The following is a 15,925-nucleotide window of genomic DNA, read 5'->3' as shown; positions in this document are numbered from 1 at the left end:
CACCCAACATGGGTGTTCCCAGCTCAGGTTGAACAAAGTGATGCTCTGCCTTCTTGTTTCATCTGTCATACCGTAAACAAGTGTTCTTTTCACAGTCTGTTTAGTGCCATGTTGTTCACATTTTTGTGCTTTTTGTTGGTGATTTTCCTGTTAAAAATGGACACTAAGCTTATGCTGGTGTGGTATCTTTAAACAGAAACACGAAACAAGATTATGTTTTGATTGGTTGATGAACATGTAACTAAGGCTCACAGAAACATAACCCCCTATTTCCCCTTGGAGCAATGGTTCAGTATTTGCCAATTCAGTGTTTGCAGTGACTTTATAGAACATAACTACTGCAAATAACAAGAACCAACTATTTATTTGTTTTAGGTGGTGAGTCCTCAGTATTGTACAAAAAAGTAGACAGTAATCTCTCAATTCTTTCTTACAGCACATTTGTATGAGGTAAAGAAACTTTGCATTCTGTAGAGTACTTTAAAAATCCTGTGTGCTTGGCATATAGCAAATATTAAATATTTGTTGAATGTATGGCATTCCTGGAAGCAAGTTACTTACAATTGTGAAAAACGCATTTAAGAACACGAATTGGTAACATAATTTCACAGGCATAGACTAATCTGGGATTTCCATTCAGACTTAAAAAGGTCTTGGTGTAACTTCTTTTTGTAGTCATTTTCAGTGTCCCACAATCTTTATTGATAGTTACGTCTATAGTTATTTTTAAATTTTTTATAGAGCCATCACAGAACTGTGTGTTCAAAGAGGAAAACAAATTATCTAATTGAAAAGAAGCAAACAAACAAAAATTTCAATATACTGGAAGAACGATGAGTATTTCTGATTTAGTGGTGCAGGCATAATTTTCAAGTGGTTCATATTTATCACAAAGGCAGGGTTATTGTTACATGTTCATGCTATTAGTCCAGGGTTTAGAAAAGTAGCTGGCATGTGAATTTTTGTTAATTCATTAAATCACGTATCATTTATCAATTTTATTTTCATTATTTATGTTCTTTTTATTGTATTGTGTGCTCCATAGTAACGTACCATAAGGCATTCCCACAGCCTAGTAAAATATCTTACTTGTGGACTTTAGCTGAATAAAACATACCACAGACTCTGAAGACATTTCCAAAACAAGAGTTCCAAAACTGTTTTGAGATTTACGCCTCCCAGCACTTAACTGGGTTAAGTTCTGGCATATATATGTAACTACACTGTAGTTTCTTTAGTATAATACTTTAAGCTCCTGTAGGGAAAGTGTATTATACTTATTATTATTGTCAGAATAATAAATAGTACAGGTATATGAGGAAAGGTTTTCCTTTTTGAATTCATCATTCTGTTCCGGGGGGCAAATTGTCAGATTAATCCATACCTCTTTATTGTGGTATCATAATACAGAAGGATTCAGATAGAGAGAGAGAGAGAGGGAGGGAAGGAGGAAGAAAGAGAATGTGTGTGTAAAAGAGAATGGTTTTTATAAAGTTCTATAATTAGATAGAAAGTGGTAAGGTAGAGAGTTCTCAAAATTTGCTTGACAAAACCTGGCTGCCAGATGGGGACTCGAAGGGCAGAGCCTCCTTCCTGATGGTTCCTGGGTCAAAGCAGTTGGGCAGTTTTTCCTTAAACAGAAAGAGACAAAGAGCCTGCCTGAGGACTTTATTGGTTCTCACTTGACCTACTTAACTTTCCTTTTGCCTTTATCCTGTTTCCATATTAGTTCTTAATTGAATTTGATTAAAATATTAGAAGTGAGATATGTAAGTGAATATAAAAATTTAGGAGTCTTAATTTTTGCTAATTTGTCATTTCCTGGTTTTTCCCATTTCCCTGTTTTGTATTTTTGAATATTCTTTTATGCCTTGATTAAAGGAGGATGGAGCTTTACTTTCCGTTTTCCTAGTTATATTAATATGATTTAAACGTATCATCAGATTTCTGTTGCTGACTTCTTTATCTGATTAGTTTTTATGGTTTTGTTACTCTAAGTATAGCTTTCATTTATGTAGCATTTTGATTAATTAGGACCTTTTATTTTTTAAACATACTATATGTAAATTTCTATACTATTTGAGACCTTAAATTAGTAAATAAATTTAAAACCTGAAAATCTAGGTTTATTTAGATAAACAAAGGGCATAATTTTTAGTAAAATATTTATTTTACCTTGCAGAATCCTAGAATAGAATAGAATTCTTGTATAGAAAGGAGGAGATGAAGGGGAAGTAGGCATGCTTGAGCGAAGCTTGTTTTATCCTGTTGAAGCCTCAAAACCATCTTAAAGACAAAGGAATTATTATCTGATTTTACATATGAGGAATCTGAAGCTCAGGGATTTTAAGTCAGTTGCTCAGGATCACATAAATAAAAAATGAAAGAACTAGAATCCAGACTTAGGTCTCATTTATGAACAAAATATGATTTTTGTTTATAAATTAAGTTTATGGAATTTTCAGAATACAATTATCACAAAAAATGAAATCTACCATCACCAAGTGAGTTGATAGGAACCTAGAAAACCTGTGACTGATGGTGTTCTTTAAAGACTGACTTTCATAAAGATTATTGTCAAATTATTTCTTTTTCATCTGTAATTCATTTATCATGAGCTCAAAATGACTATAATCAAGTGACAGAATTTTAGTGGTAAGAGTTAAATTGGTCTAAAAGCCGTCTAGAGATGTCATGGACCAAAATGTGTCATTTCTGTCATTTACATAACAGTTTAGTTTGGTGTGTGAGTTTCAGGTTTGTGTTCGTGAAATCCAGGTGTGCCATATTAGCTAGTATTCTAGAGATGAGGTTAATGACAGGAAATGTTTCAGAAATGTAACCAAAATGTTAATTAGAATAGCACACAAACACATGGTGATTAATGAAGGTATTTGTCAAAAAGATTTGGAAAAAAAAAGACTGCGAGGTATTTAGGCACTGGTATTTATATTGTAGAATGAAAATCAGGCACATCCTTTCTCTTTTTTAAGAAGCAATGGATTTATAAATGTTATCCTGCGATTATACTTTGAGTTAGAAAAATTCGTCTCATTCATTCATTCAACAAGTTCATTTACTCAAATATTCACATGCCTTGCCCTGTACCATGCACATGTGATACAAGTGGTGCTCAGTATCATACAATACCCCTTAGAGAGCTTGTCATCTAAAGGTGGAAAGACACTAATTGACTAAATATGCAAACAGATATAAAACTGGAATTGTGATTGCTGTGAAGAGGTATATAGTGCAATAAAAACCTAATGCCCCTGGCAGCCATTTGTTTGAGAGATCAGAGAAGGTTGCCTTGAGGAAGTGTTGCATCCCCAGAGATCTGACAGATGGATGGACTGAAGGTAGGCAGAGGGTCATGAAAAGAACTTTGTAGGGAAAGAGGACATTGTATGAGGGCAGCCTGTTTTGTCTTGAGCACAGAGAGATGGCGCAATAAGGCTGTGAAGGTAAGCATCAGACCATATTAAGGAGTTTTCTCTTTATCCTGTAAAAAATGGGAAATCCTCAGGGATTTTTAATAATATGGATATCCATTCATTCAACAAAGATCATTTAGTCACCTACTTTGTTCTACATGTTATTCTTGAGGTTATAAATAAATTTAGAGAATCTTTCTTAAGAAAAATCTAGCGATGTTATTTTTAGTTTTAAACAAGAACACAAAGCTGATAAAAATGCCAGTTTACTAATAAAGTTAAAATGGTTCCTACTTATCTTTAGAAGAAGTTGTTCGTCAGTTATATAATAGTAAAATAAAGTAGAATTTGAACTTAATTTTGTTCCCTTTCATAATCCTCAGAACTCTGCTCCCTTTCCCATTTATTATTTTGATGTAAAATAGTTCATTTATGTCATTAAAGCTCCATTAATATTTTAATTCTTTGGGGAGGTTTACTGGCCATTTTGCTTAAGGAAATCTATTTAACTTGTATTATAATGTGCTAAAAATACTTAAGAATCTAGATACTTAGGGATTTGCAGGGGAAAAATGTACATTTTTTTAAATGGAAACTAGGATGTTAGGAGTTAACTTGGCACTTCCTAAACTGAAGAAGGAGCCAAATTTTAGACTGTTTTGTTTCCAGATGTTGAGTTATGAATTTTGAAAAGTGAGGACAATAGAAATGTGTGGAAAATTATGGCCATGTTTGTTAGGATTCCCCCCTCCAGGGTTGTGGCAATATTAGTGAGAAATTACAATTCTCCTCTTCTGTTGTTTTCCATTTTAGTAGGTATCTTGCAATAACTTCTAACAGAAAAGCCAGAGGCACTTCTTTAGTTAACTGAATATTATTGCTTTTAATTTAGTTTTTAGTCACTTCAAAAAGATACACTGCATAATATGTAATACATTTTTAATTTTTCAGAGATATTTAATATCTTTAGCAGAATAAACTGTAAATATTCTCTCTTCCACACCTGAAGATATGTTGGTTAAAAAATTTTTTTTTTACTTTATAGTGCCTTTTCTTTTTAAACAAATTTTTAATCATGGTAAAATATACATAACATAAAATTTGCTATCTTAAACCACTTTCAAGTGTATAGTTCAGAGCATTAATTACATTCACATTGTTGTACATTCATTCTCCAAAACTCTTTTCATCTTGCAGAACTGAAACCCTATGCCTGTTAAACAACAACTCCCTTTTTCTCCATTCTACTTTCTCTCTCTCTGAGTTTGACTACTCTAAGTACCTCATATAAGAGGAATCATACACTGTCTTTTGTGACTGGTTTATTTTACTTAGCATAATGTCCACATTGTTCATCTATGTTGTATCATGTGTCAGGATGTCCTTCTTTTTAAAGGCTTTAATAATATTGTATGTATATACTACCTTTTAATTATTCATTGAAACTTCAGTTGCTTCCACCTTTTGGCTATTATGAGTAATGCTGCTATGAACGTAGTGTATTAATCTGTGTTCTCCAGAGAAACAAAACCAACATGATGTTTGTATGTGTGTAGTGGGGCAGGGGGAGAGATGGGGTAGGCTGGAGGAGAGTCAAGAAAGAGTAGTAGTTTAGGTCAAAGACAGTCTGTTGGCTGAATTCCTTCTTGCTTGAGGGAGGTCCATCATTGTTCTATAAGGCCTTCAGCTGATTAGATGAGGCTCTTTCACATTATGGAGGGTAATCTGCTTTAATCAGAGTCCATCAATTTAAATGTTAATCTCATCCAAAAAAACACCTACATAGAGACATTTAGAAAAATTTTTGAACAAATATGTAGGCACCTCGGCCCAGCCAAATTGACATTTAAAATTAACCATCGTAATGGATGTATGAATATCTCTTGGAGACCTTGCTTTCAATTCTTTTGAGTATTTACCCAGAAATAGAATTTCTGTATCATATGATAATTCTGTTTTTAGTTTTTAAAGAAATGGGCATGCTGTTTTTCCATAATAGCTACATGATTTTACATTCCCACCAACAGTACACAAAGGGTTTCAGTTTTTCTACATCTTCATCAACACTTGTTACTTCCTACTTGTTTTTTGTATTAACTATCCCAATGGATGTAGGGTGTAATCACCAATGAATAGTGGTGTTGAGCATCTTTTCATGTGTTTGTTGTATATCTTCTTTGGAAAAAAAAGCTACGTAACTCTTTTGCCCATTTTTTAATCTAGTTTGGATTTTATTGTTGTTCTTGAGTTGTAGGACCTAATTTATTTTTAATGGCTAATCATATTCAGTCTGTGAGTGCAGTGTAATATGTTCAGTATTCTCTATCGAGTTTTCTTTTTGTTTCTAGTTTTTGCTGTTACAAACAGTGCTGCAGTAAACAGCATTATATATATATTCTTTGAGGTATGGAATAGGTACCAAGAATGGGGTTTGGGGTCAAAAGGTAGAGATTCAAAAAAATTAATTTGCCAGGTTACTTTTAAAAAAATGTACCAATATAAATTTCAACCAGCAATATTTAGGGGTATGCTTCTCACCGTACATCTCCACCACCAGTAGGGCATTATAACTCTCACTTTCAGTAGTATTATCAGTATTAGAGAGATATATCATTGTCACTTCAATTAATGTTTCTCTCATACTTAGTTTATAAATCTGTTTATCTTTTTTGGCCATTTGGATTTGTTTTTCTGTAAATTGCCTTGTATTTTGTTTTGCCTATTTTTCTTCTGTTATTTCTTTTTATTTTATAAAAGGTTAATTTTTGTAAGCATTAAACTTTTTGTGTCAAACACATTGTAAAAAAATTATAACTGTACAATTTTTATGATATCTTTGTATAAGAAATTTTAAATTTCTATGTAATAAATATATAAAATTTTGGCTTGCAGGCCGTAGTTTGTGGACTCCTAATATAAACTATCCCTTTTCGCTGGTCAAATATACTACCTCTGCTTTATATTAAAAGTAGTTTGTCTACTAGAATCTGTTTTTGTATTCTCTATGCCAGTCCATTAGTATATTTATTTATTCTTGTGCTAGTATTATTTTTATTTAATTTTAGTGTTCTTATATCTGCTGGAGCAATTCAATCCTTTTCCTTGGTTCATACTTTTCGTGATTATTCTCTCAGTCATTAATTTTTCCATATGACTTTCAAAATCATTCAATTCCTCATACTATCCTATTTGATTATAAGTGAAAATACCTTAAATTTCTATTTTAATTTTGGTGTAATTCATCTTCTTATGATATTATATTAAGTTTTCCCAGACAACATGATACACCTTTTTTATTCAGATTTTGTTTTATGTTCTGTGTAGATTTTAAGGTTCTCTTCAAGTAGGTCCTGTGCTTTTGTTTTTATTTATAGGTGTCTTGTAGATTTTGTTTTTCTTTATTTCCATTTCTAGGTGTTTATGACATCAGCAAAACGAACAAAATCCTCTTCCCACTGTTTTTTTTACCAACCATTTTTTTTCCTTGCTGTATTGTATTGCCAATACAGTATTGAATGATGATGGTCCTAGCAGACATTTCTGTTTGGTATCTGTCATTAATTGGTATGGTTCTAATGTTTCATCGTTTAGAATGATAGCATAGTCTTTAATTTCCTTCTAGAGTTTATAATTAGAAATGATGCTAAATTATTTGCTAGTTTAAGTTGCTACTTTTCCTTTTTTATCCTTTTAAATTTGATACTTCTTTGTTTTCATTCCATTAATGTGGACCCTCCCGTACCTGAAGCTCATAATCATGTTATTATAAGATAGTACCCATTTTACTCACCAACACACTATTCTTTTACTGCTTTTCCTTCCCATACGAAGAAATCTTTAGCCTATTTTCCCTTCGCCCTTCCAGTCTTCTTCCACTTTGCAGAGAGACCTATATAACACTTGTTGGCTCCCTAAGGCCTAGGTTTTTGCTAAAATAGTTTAGGATCTTCAGTTCTAGGCTAACTTTCGATTTTTCTTTACAGATTGTGTCTCCTATTTCAAGGATACTTAGCATTTGTATTTGATATCCCAGAGAGTCTGTCGATATCAAAGGTGTCAGGGCTTTTGGTAGAAGTCTCTGTTTCCTGGTCATCTCTTTCTTTTTCTGCCTCAGGAGAAGAAAGGATTCAGTCTCTTATTCAACTTTTCCTCAGCTTTTGGTGATGATATGCTTGCTGGTTCTTAGGCTCATGTCCACCCAGAGAGGAGAACACTGCAGAGGTTTCTAGCTCTCTCCATGTAGGCCCTGGCCTAATCCCAGCAGCTTCTTAGCTCACGAAAACTGGTGTGTTGAATAGCAGATGGAATTGGTAGAAAAAGGGAGAGAGGGGTACAGTGGTCCCCGGAATCTCCTCCAATAATTGTTAATGTGTTATTAATATTTTTCATTTAAATAATTATATAACAGTAATACTTGGGGGAATGGTATCTTTAGTACTTAATGCACATCCTTGTTATGTATGCTAAGCTGTATATGCTAGAAATATGTTGAGAATCTGTGCTTACAAATTTGTATCTGTGATACAAATCTGATGATTTGTATCTCACATGTAAAGAAAGCCAAGAAAGTATAGAATGGATGAATGCTCAGTGCTTAAAAGAACTTTACATCTGATCCAAGTAATGGTAACATTTATAAAAAGACCAATACTGGTATATTGAAGACAGATCATTCATTTTCATCTTTTTATAATGATAGTAATCTAAGGTAAGTCTGTGAAGTAAATGTCATTTTTTCCCAAAGTGCTTTAAATATTTATTAACCACCCCAGGAGAATTCTTCTTTAGTGAACATAGAGAAGCTAAGCCTCTGTACTGTGCTTCTCTGCGTAAGTATGTAAACAGTATGAACAAACTAAAGAAATTCTAATCACCTGTGAAAGTTGTGGTTATTTCTGTCTCGTAATGTAATAGACTCTAATGTTTATACCATACATTCTTTCTGTAGAATTCTGGGCTGGGTTTTCAATTAGGCAATAACTGTAATTTTCTACTGTTGCTCTAAAGTTGTAGAATAAAGCATTATGGGATGTAAAATAATTTTTTAAATCTTATATTTTTATAGCACTGTATATTTTGTAAAATTTTTTCATACTACTTCGTTTTTTTTTTTTTTTTGAGACAGAGTCTTGCTCTGTTGCCCAGGCTAGAGTGAGTGCCGCGGCATCAGCCGAGCTCACAGCAACCTCGAACTCCTGGGCTTAAGCAATCCTACTGCCTCAGCCTCCCGAGTAGCTGGGACTACAGGCACGCGCCATCATGCCCGGCTAATTTTTTCTATATATAATTTTAGTTGGCCAGATAATTTCTTTTATTTTTAGTAGAGACGGGGTCTCACTCTTGCTCAGGCTAGTCTCAAACTCCTGAGCTCCAGCGATCTGCCCGCCTTGGCCTCCCAGAGTGCTAGGATTACAGGCGTGAGCCACCTCGCCCGGCCTCATACTACTTCATTTGATCTTCACAACAGCCCTGTTGGGTAGACAAGGCAAGTATTACTTTTTTAAAGGTGAAGGTCAATGACCAGAGGACAAACAGTTAGTGAACAATGGAACAGGGACTAGAGTGCACATCTGTCTCAATGTATACAGCATATGCATATTATGAAATAATATCTTTTTTGCATGAAGATGAATGTATTTATTGAGGCTTTAGAGGTATGTATGAGATTAATGTTTTATGGACATAAGTTGGTTCAATTAATGAAGATTTCTTTGGAGCACTGTGATTTAAATTTTAAAGGATTAAAGAAATAGACCCCAACTTCTTTTATTTGGTTGAGTTTTGCTTTTATTTAAAATTTCCTTTTTGTGTGATGTATTTCAATACTAACTGAAGTTCTTTTCTGAAATTAGTTGGAATTGTAATTATTTAAAAAATGTATGATTTAGCAAAGTAGAACAATAGGGCTATTTCAGGTATAGGGGATGTGAAGTGTCAATAACCTGATTGAAGTCATTGATTACCTGAAAATTAGGTGATCAATTAGATTACAGACTATGGAAATTCCTGGGAGTTTCTTGTGTAATAACTACCAAAACTGTAAATCATCTTAAGTAAGCCCTTCTTTCTTGTTCAGTTAGGTTCTTATGATATGCTTAGGTTTTGAGTTGGTTTTTCTAATTGTTGTTTTTATGTCTTTGTTTTTACCTTAACCTTTTTTATAACTCTTTGCTGCCTTGTTTGAGTTGATTCCTTATCCCCTCCCCGTCAGTTTAAATTATAACGTAATTGCTTTCTTGACTAATTTTTACTTGATAGGATTTTGTGTCCTATTCTGTACTTCAGTCATCAATTTGTATTTATCTTAATAATCAGAATAGTACAAGAACAGTTACAGTGTTATGTATAGTTAGACAAACCTCTTTTAATTATCTTGTGTTCTTAGATGTTAAATTATTTTCTGCAGATTGTATTTCTATAATCTTAAGCAGCTTCAGAGCTGCAGGGTACTGATTAGGAATTGAAAAGAAGTCACTACAAATAGCAGTGAATAACTGGAATGGCATAGTGTAAGGTATGAGCTTAGAAATTTCTGAAGAATGTGAGATACTTGACACTAGACAGAAAGAATTGCCATATAATCTTAAATGTAAAAAGTTCTGTATAATTTACTCAAATATTCTACAGTATAGATCACCACTATCAAAATGTTGTGCAATATTAGATCACCACTCTGAATTTTAAAACATTTTCATAATTCCCAGAAGAAACCCCATACCCATAAGCAGTTAACCCCCTCCCCCTCCACTGACCCCTGACCCAACTACTAATCTACTTTATATCTCTATGGATATGCTATTATGGAATTTCATATAAATAGAATCATATGTGCCCTTTCATATCTGCCTTTTTTCACTTGGCATAACATTTTCAAGGTTTTTCCATGTCGTAGCATGTATCAGTACATCATTCTTTTTATGGCTGAATAGCATTCTGTTGTATGGATATACAGCATTTTGTTTATTCATTCGTTAGTTGAACATTTGGGTGGTTTCCACTTTTTAGCTATTATGAATAATACTGCTATGAACATTTGTGTGCAAGTTTTTGGGTGGACCTGTGTTTTCAGTTCTCCTTCATGTATACCTAGGAGTGGGATTAGGGGGTCATATGGTAACTCTGTGTTTAACCTTTTGAGGAACTGTCAAACTATTTCCCTAAGTTGCTGCATCATTTTACATTTTCACGAACAATGTGTGTGGGTTCCACTTACTCCATATCCCCTACCAACACTTGTTATTGTGCCACATTTTGATTATAGCTATTCTAAGTGTGTGTGAAAAGCTATCTCATTGTGATTTTGCTGGGCATTTCCCTAATGACTGATGATATTGAGCACCTTCTTTTTTTGAGATGGGATCTCACTCTGTTACCCAGGCTAGAGTGCATTGACGTGATCATAGCTCACTGCAACCTAGAATTCCTGGGCTCAAGCAATCCTCCTTCCTCAGCCTTATGAGTAGCTGGGACTATACAGGTATGCGCCACTATGCCTGGCTAATTTTTTTTTTTTTTTTTTTAGAGATGGGGTCTTGCTATCTTGCCCAGGCTAGTCTTGAAACTAGCCTAGTCTCAAGGAATTCTCCAACCTTGGCCTCCCAAAGTGCTGGGATTATAGGCATGAGCCACTGTACCCATCCTGAGCATCTTTTGTCTTGCTCACTGGTCATTTGTATATTATCTTAGGGAAAATGTCTCTTCATATTTTTTAATTGGGTTGTCTTTGTTGATTTGAGAGTATTCCTTGTATATTCTGGATACTATAGACACTTACTAGATACAGCTTTACAAATATTTTTTCCCATTCTGTGTGATGTCTTGTCACTTGGTGATGTCCTTTGAAGCACAAAGTTTTTTATTTTTCTAAAGTCCAGTTCATTTTTCTTTGGTTATTTACATTCTTGTATTGTCATTTCCAAGAAACTATTGCCTAATCCAAGGTAATGTAGATTTCCTCCTATGGTTTCTTCTAAAGTTGTATAGTTTTAGTTCTTCCATTTAGGTCTTTGATCTACTTTGAGTTGATTTTTGTATGTGGTATGAGATAAGAATCCAACTTCATTCCTTTGCATGTGGATATTCCAGTTCTCCCAGCACCATTTGTTAAAAAGGCTTGTCTTTCCCTCATTAAATTTTGTTGGCACCCTTGTTGAAAATTGATTGCCAGTAAACATATGGGTTTATATCTAGACTCTCAGTTGTATTCCATTGATCTGTATGTCTTACCTTTGCCAAACCCACACTGTCTTGACTCTTTAGGTTTGTAGTAAGTTTTGAAATGGAGAAATATTTTTTATTTGATTATTTGATTTTATTATACTATTAAGTTATTATTTTTAATATTTATTATTTTGGCTTTTCTGAACTCCTTGTATTTCCATATGAATGTTAGGATCAGCTTCTCAGTTTCTGTAAAAAAAGGCAGCTGACATTTTGGTAGTGATTGTATTGAATATGTAGATTAATTTGGGAAGTATTGTCATCTTAAACAATATTGAGTCTCCCAGTCCTTGACCACAGGATTTCTTTCCACTTATTTAGGTTTTCTTTAGTTCATTTTAATGATGTTTTATAGTTTTTGCATATAAGTCTTAAACTTGTTTTGTTAAATTTATTCCTAAGGATTTTTTCTTTTCGGTGGTGTGGTAAATGAATTTGTTTTTTATATCATTTTTGGATTGTTCATTTCTAGTGTATATAAATAATACTGATTTTGGTATATTGATCTCCTGTCCCGTAACCCTGTTGAATTCATTTAGTAGCTCTAGTAGGCTTTTTTTGTTGATTCCTTAGAATATATTTTACATATTCTAAGAATTTATCCTTAGAATACATAGACCATTGCACTGCAAAGAGAGATAGTTCTACTTCATTTTCAATCAGAATGCCTTTTATTTCTTTTTCTTGCTTAATTTCTCCAGCTAGAACTTCTAGTACAGCATCAAAATAGAAGTGGCAAAAGCACATGTTCTTATCATGTTCCTGATCTTAGAGACAGAGGTTAAATTCTTTCATCATTATCTATGATGTTAGCTGTAAGTTTTTCATAGATGTACTAAAAGTGATTAAGTTCTCTTCCATTCCTAGTTGAGTATTTTTTTAATCATGAAAGGGTATTTGATTTTGTAAATGCTTTTTTGTGTCTATTCAGGTGATCGTGTGGGATTTTGTTCCTTTATTCTGTTATTATGGTGCATTAATTCATTTTTCTTTTTCGAACTCATCTTGGATTCCTGGGGTAGATCCCATTTGGTCATAATATATAATCCCTTTCACATGTTGCTGGGTTTGGTTTGCTTGTTTTTCATTGAGGATTTTGTGTCTATATTTATAAGGAATATTAATCTCTAGTATTCTTTTCTTGTGTTTTTGTCTGGTTTTGCTATTATTAACTATTGAGCTCCTTAAGTAAATTTCTTAATTTCAATTCTTATATTTTTCAACTCCAGAATTTTTGTTTGGTATTTTTTATAACTTCTATTTCTTTACCTCTATAATTTCTATTTGGTGAAATATTGTTCTCATACTTTCTTTCAGTTCTTTAGACATGGTTTTTTCTTTAGTTCTTTGTACATATTTAAAATACCTCTCAAGTCTTAACTGTTCCTGATCTTCCTCAGGAACAGTTTCTGTTGCTTTTCCCCCTAGTATGACCCATGCTTTCTTGTATCTTTGCATGTCTTATAATTTTTTGTTGAAAACTGTGACATTTTATATGATATAACTCTGGAAACTAGGTGCTCCCCTTCCCAAGGTTGGTTTTTGTGGTTGTTACTTGCTGTTGTTTAGTTATACTTTCCTGAACTAATTCTTCCCTGCTTGGTTAGCTTAGTGATCATCTATTGATTAGAAGAGATTTTCTTAAATGACTGAAACCAGTATATCCCCCAGCCTTTGCTGAGGGGCTGTATGTGAATGTTGACACATGCCTCCAACGCTCAGGTCAGCAGTTTACAACTAGGTTTTACTTTCTTCTTGTACAGAGCCTCAAGGTTTGCCATAGGTGAGAGTTTAGGGCCTTCACAGATTTTGTCTGAGTATGTGCACAGCTCTATACATGTGTCTGGCCTTCTAGATTACCAGATGGAACTTTTCAGAGCCCCCTTGGAATTCTCATTTCCCAGATTTTTCTTTTAATTTTTTTGGTCGGCCCCAACTGTTATTGCTGCCTCAGCATAGCTGTGCTGTTTAACTGTTGGCACTGATTTTTTCCATGAACGCTCCTGGAAATAAGGTTGTTTGAACGAGGTGAGCTCTGAGTCAAGTGAAATAAGGTCTTTTGAGTGGGGTGTTCTAGGGAACTTGAAAGATCAAATAATGACAGTTTTCTAAGAATGGGACTTAGAAAGGGCTCCAGCCCCTTTCTGACCCCTCCAGTGGCTGCTAGGCTGCTGTGGGGGCAGGCTGTGTTGGCTTTTAAGGCCACCATGCAGCTAGGGAAAGAAGGTGGGATTAGGGCAAGTTAAAACAACAATTCTGTTGTTCTTACCAATATTCAACCGTTGTCCTTGAATAAGGAGGTTGTTGCAAGCTTTTGGTTAATGTTCAGAGTTCAGAAAATGTTTATTTTGAGAATTTTCGCAAATGTTCTTGTTGCTTTTATGGAGGAGAGTATTTTGAGGTCTTCTGCCATTACTGATGACATCAGCACCTCTAATGATTCTTGACCTTCGCATTTAGATGTGTGGACTTTGTTGAAATTTGGGAAAGAGAATAAAGACTAAGATGTTTTCTAAGTTTTTTTTTTAAATGTGTTCTTTCTAATTATTTCTATAATACAAAAAATTTTAACTCAATATATTACTTAAGAACATAAGTATTGCAATAGATGATCAATGATTGCTTTCTATAAAAGTTGTGTATTTTTGATTATTTTGGAAATGTTTTTCCACATAGGTTTTCTGGTGAAGAACCTTGAAAAATATGAAAGAATTTAATTTCTCACATGCATTAATACAGCAAGTGGTTAAAATGGAGAGCTTTTGATTTCGGCAGTTATATTCCAACTAGCTGTGTGATTTGGGACATTCACCTCACATCTCTGGGCCTCTATTTTATTATCTGTAAAATAGAGATTTAATATTTCTTAAGGTTTTTGTGAAGATTTAAATGTAATGCTTTTAATGAACTACTGTGCCTGGTACATAGTAAATAATTTGCAAATTATAGCTGGGATTATTAGATATTACTGACTTAAATCATAACAATTTTGCTGTGAATTATTTTGAAAACTGATGACAGCTTATCATATGTTCTATATTCTTTTATTTTATGACCAGTGGAGCATATCTAACAAATAGCTCACTCCATTTTTCAGTGTATTTCTAGTCTTAACACAGTCTTCTCTGTGAGGTTTTAACAGTCCCAAGAATCTACTTCTAGTCAGTACCAAATACATAAACTACTTTTTCTTTTTCAGTTTCCAATTTCCTCTTTCTTTACCAGTTCAAGTTACCAGGCTCATCTAGGAATAACTCTTTTGATCACTGTCTTTGAATTACAAATTCTCATGGACCAGAACCATTCACATTTATCCCCTTCTTGCTATTTGTACTGAATGACTTACTTCATGGCTCCTATCTCCTAGAGGAACTGATTTAGTGGTTCTTAGATTTTTCTACCTCCTTTCCCTCTCTCTCCGGGGCATTGATTTTTACGCTAATGTTAGTTGAATATTCCTAAAATATAGCTAGACTGCAACCAAATAATATCACATGCTGTTCCCCAAAACATCTTTGATCTTTTATTACCTTACTCTGTTAACTCCTCCTAGGAATAGCTCCCACTCCCAGAGTGCTTCTAAACTCACCTCAAATGTTACCTCCCATAGGAAGTCTTTCTTGATTTTTCCACATGTGCCCCAGGCCTTCATACCATGTAGAAATTATTTCTTTTCTCTCTGATTTCTGTTTTAAAACATTTCCTTCTACCTTTTTCTTTCTTTTTTTCTTTTTTTTGGAGACAGAGTCTCCCTCTGTCACCCAAGGTAGAGTGCAGTGTCATGGTAGCTCACTGCAACCTCAGACTCCTGGGCTCAGGCGATCCTCCTGCTTCAGCCTCCTGAGTAGCTGGGACTACAGGTGCATGCCATGATTCCTGGCTAATTTTTCCATTTTTAAGTAGAGAACAGGGTATTGCTCTTGCTCAGGCTGGTCTCAAACTCCTAAGCTCAAGCGATCCTCCTGCCTCAGCCTCCCAGAGTGCTAGGATTACAGGCATGTGCCCGGCCCTTCTACCTTTTTTTATGACAAATGTAACTTTGGAAAATTAGAGCACAGAAGCTGGAAGAATCATCCATTTTAACTCCCTAATTTTGGGAATAAGACAACTTGAACAAAATTGACTTGCCCAGTATTCAACTGGATTTTGATAGCAGAGCCAGGAGTAGAACTTGGGTCTTAGATCTTCAGCCTAGTTCTTTTTTATACTAAACATTATAATGTAATTCAGACATATAAGCTATTTTTTAAGTATTTCACCATGGTTCCATT

General features: G+C 34.1%; 1 protein-coding gene across 6 annotated transcripts in view; it reads left to right on the top strand.

Moving 5' to 3' along the window:
- The window catches only part of ATG5 (autophagy related 5), a 126,113-nt gene that overhangs the window by 72,332 nt on the left and 37,856 nt on the right, over positions 1-15,925 (top strand). The window lies entirely within an intron of this gene.

Source organism: Eulemur rufifrons, chromosome 15, assembly GCF_041146395.1.
Source record: "Eulemur rufifrons isolate Redbay chromosome 15, OSU_ERuf_1, whole genome shotgun sequence".
In the NCBI taxonomy this organism is placed as follows: Eukaryota; Metazoa; Chordata; class Mammalia; order Primates; family Lemuridae; genus Eulemur; species Eulemur rufifrons.
The sequence above is the reverse complement of the archived record's forward strand: the minus strand, read 5'-3'. Positions and strand labels throughout refer to the sequence as shown.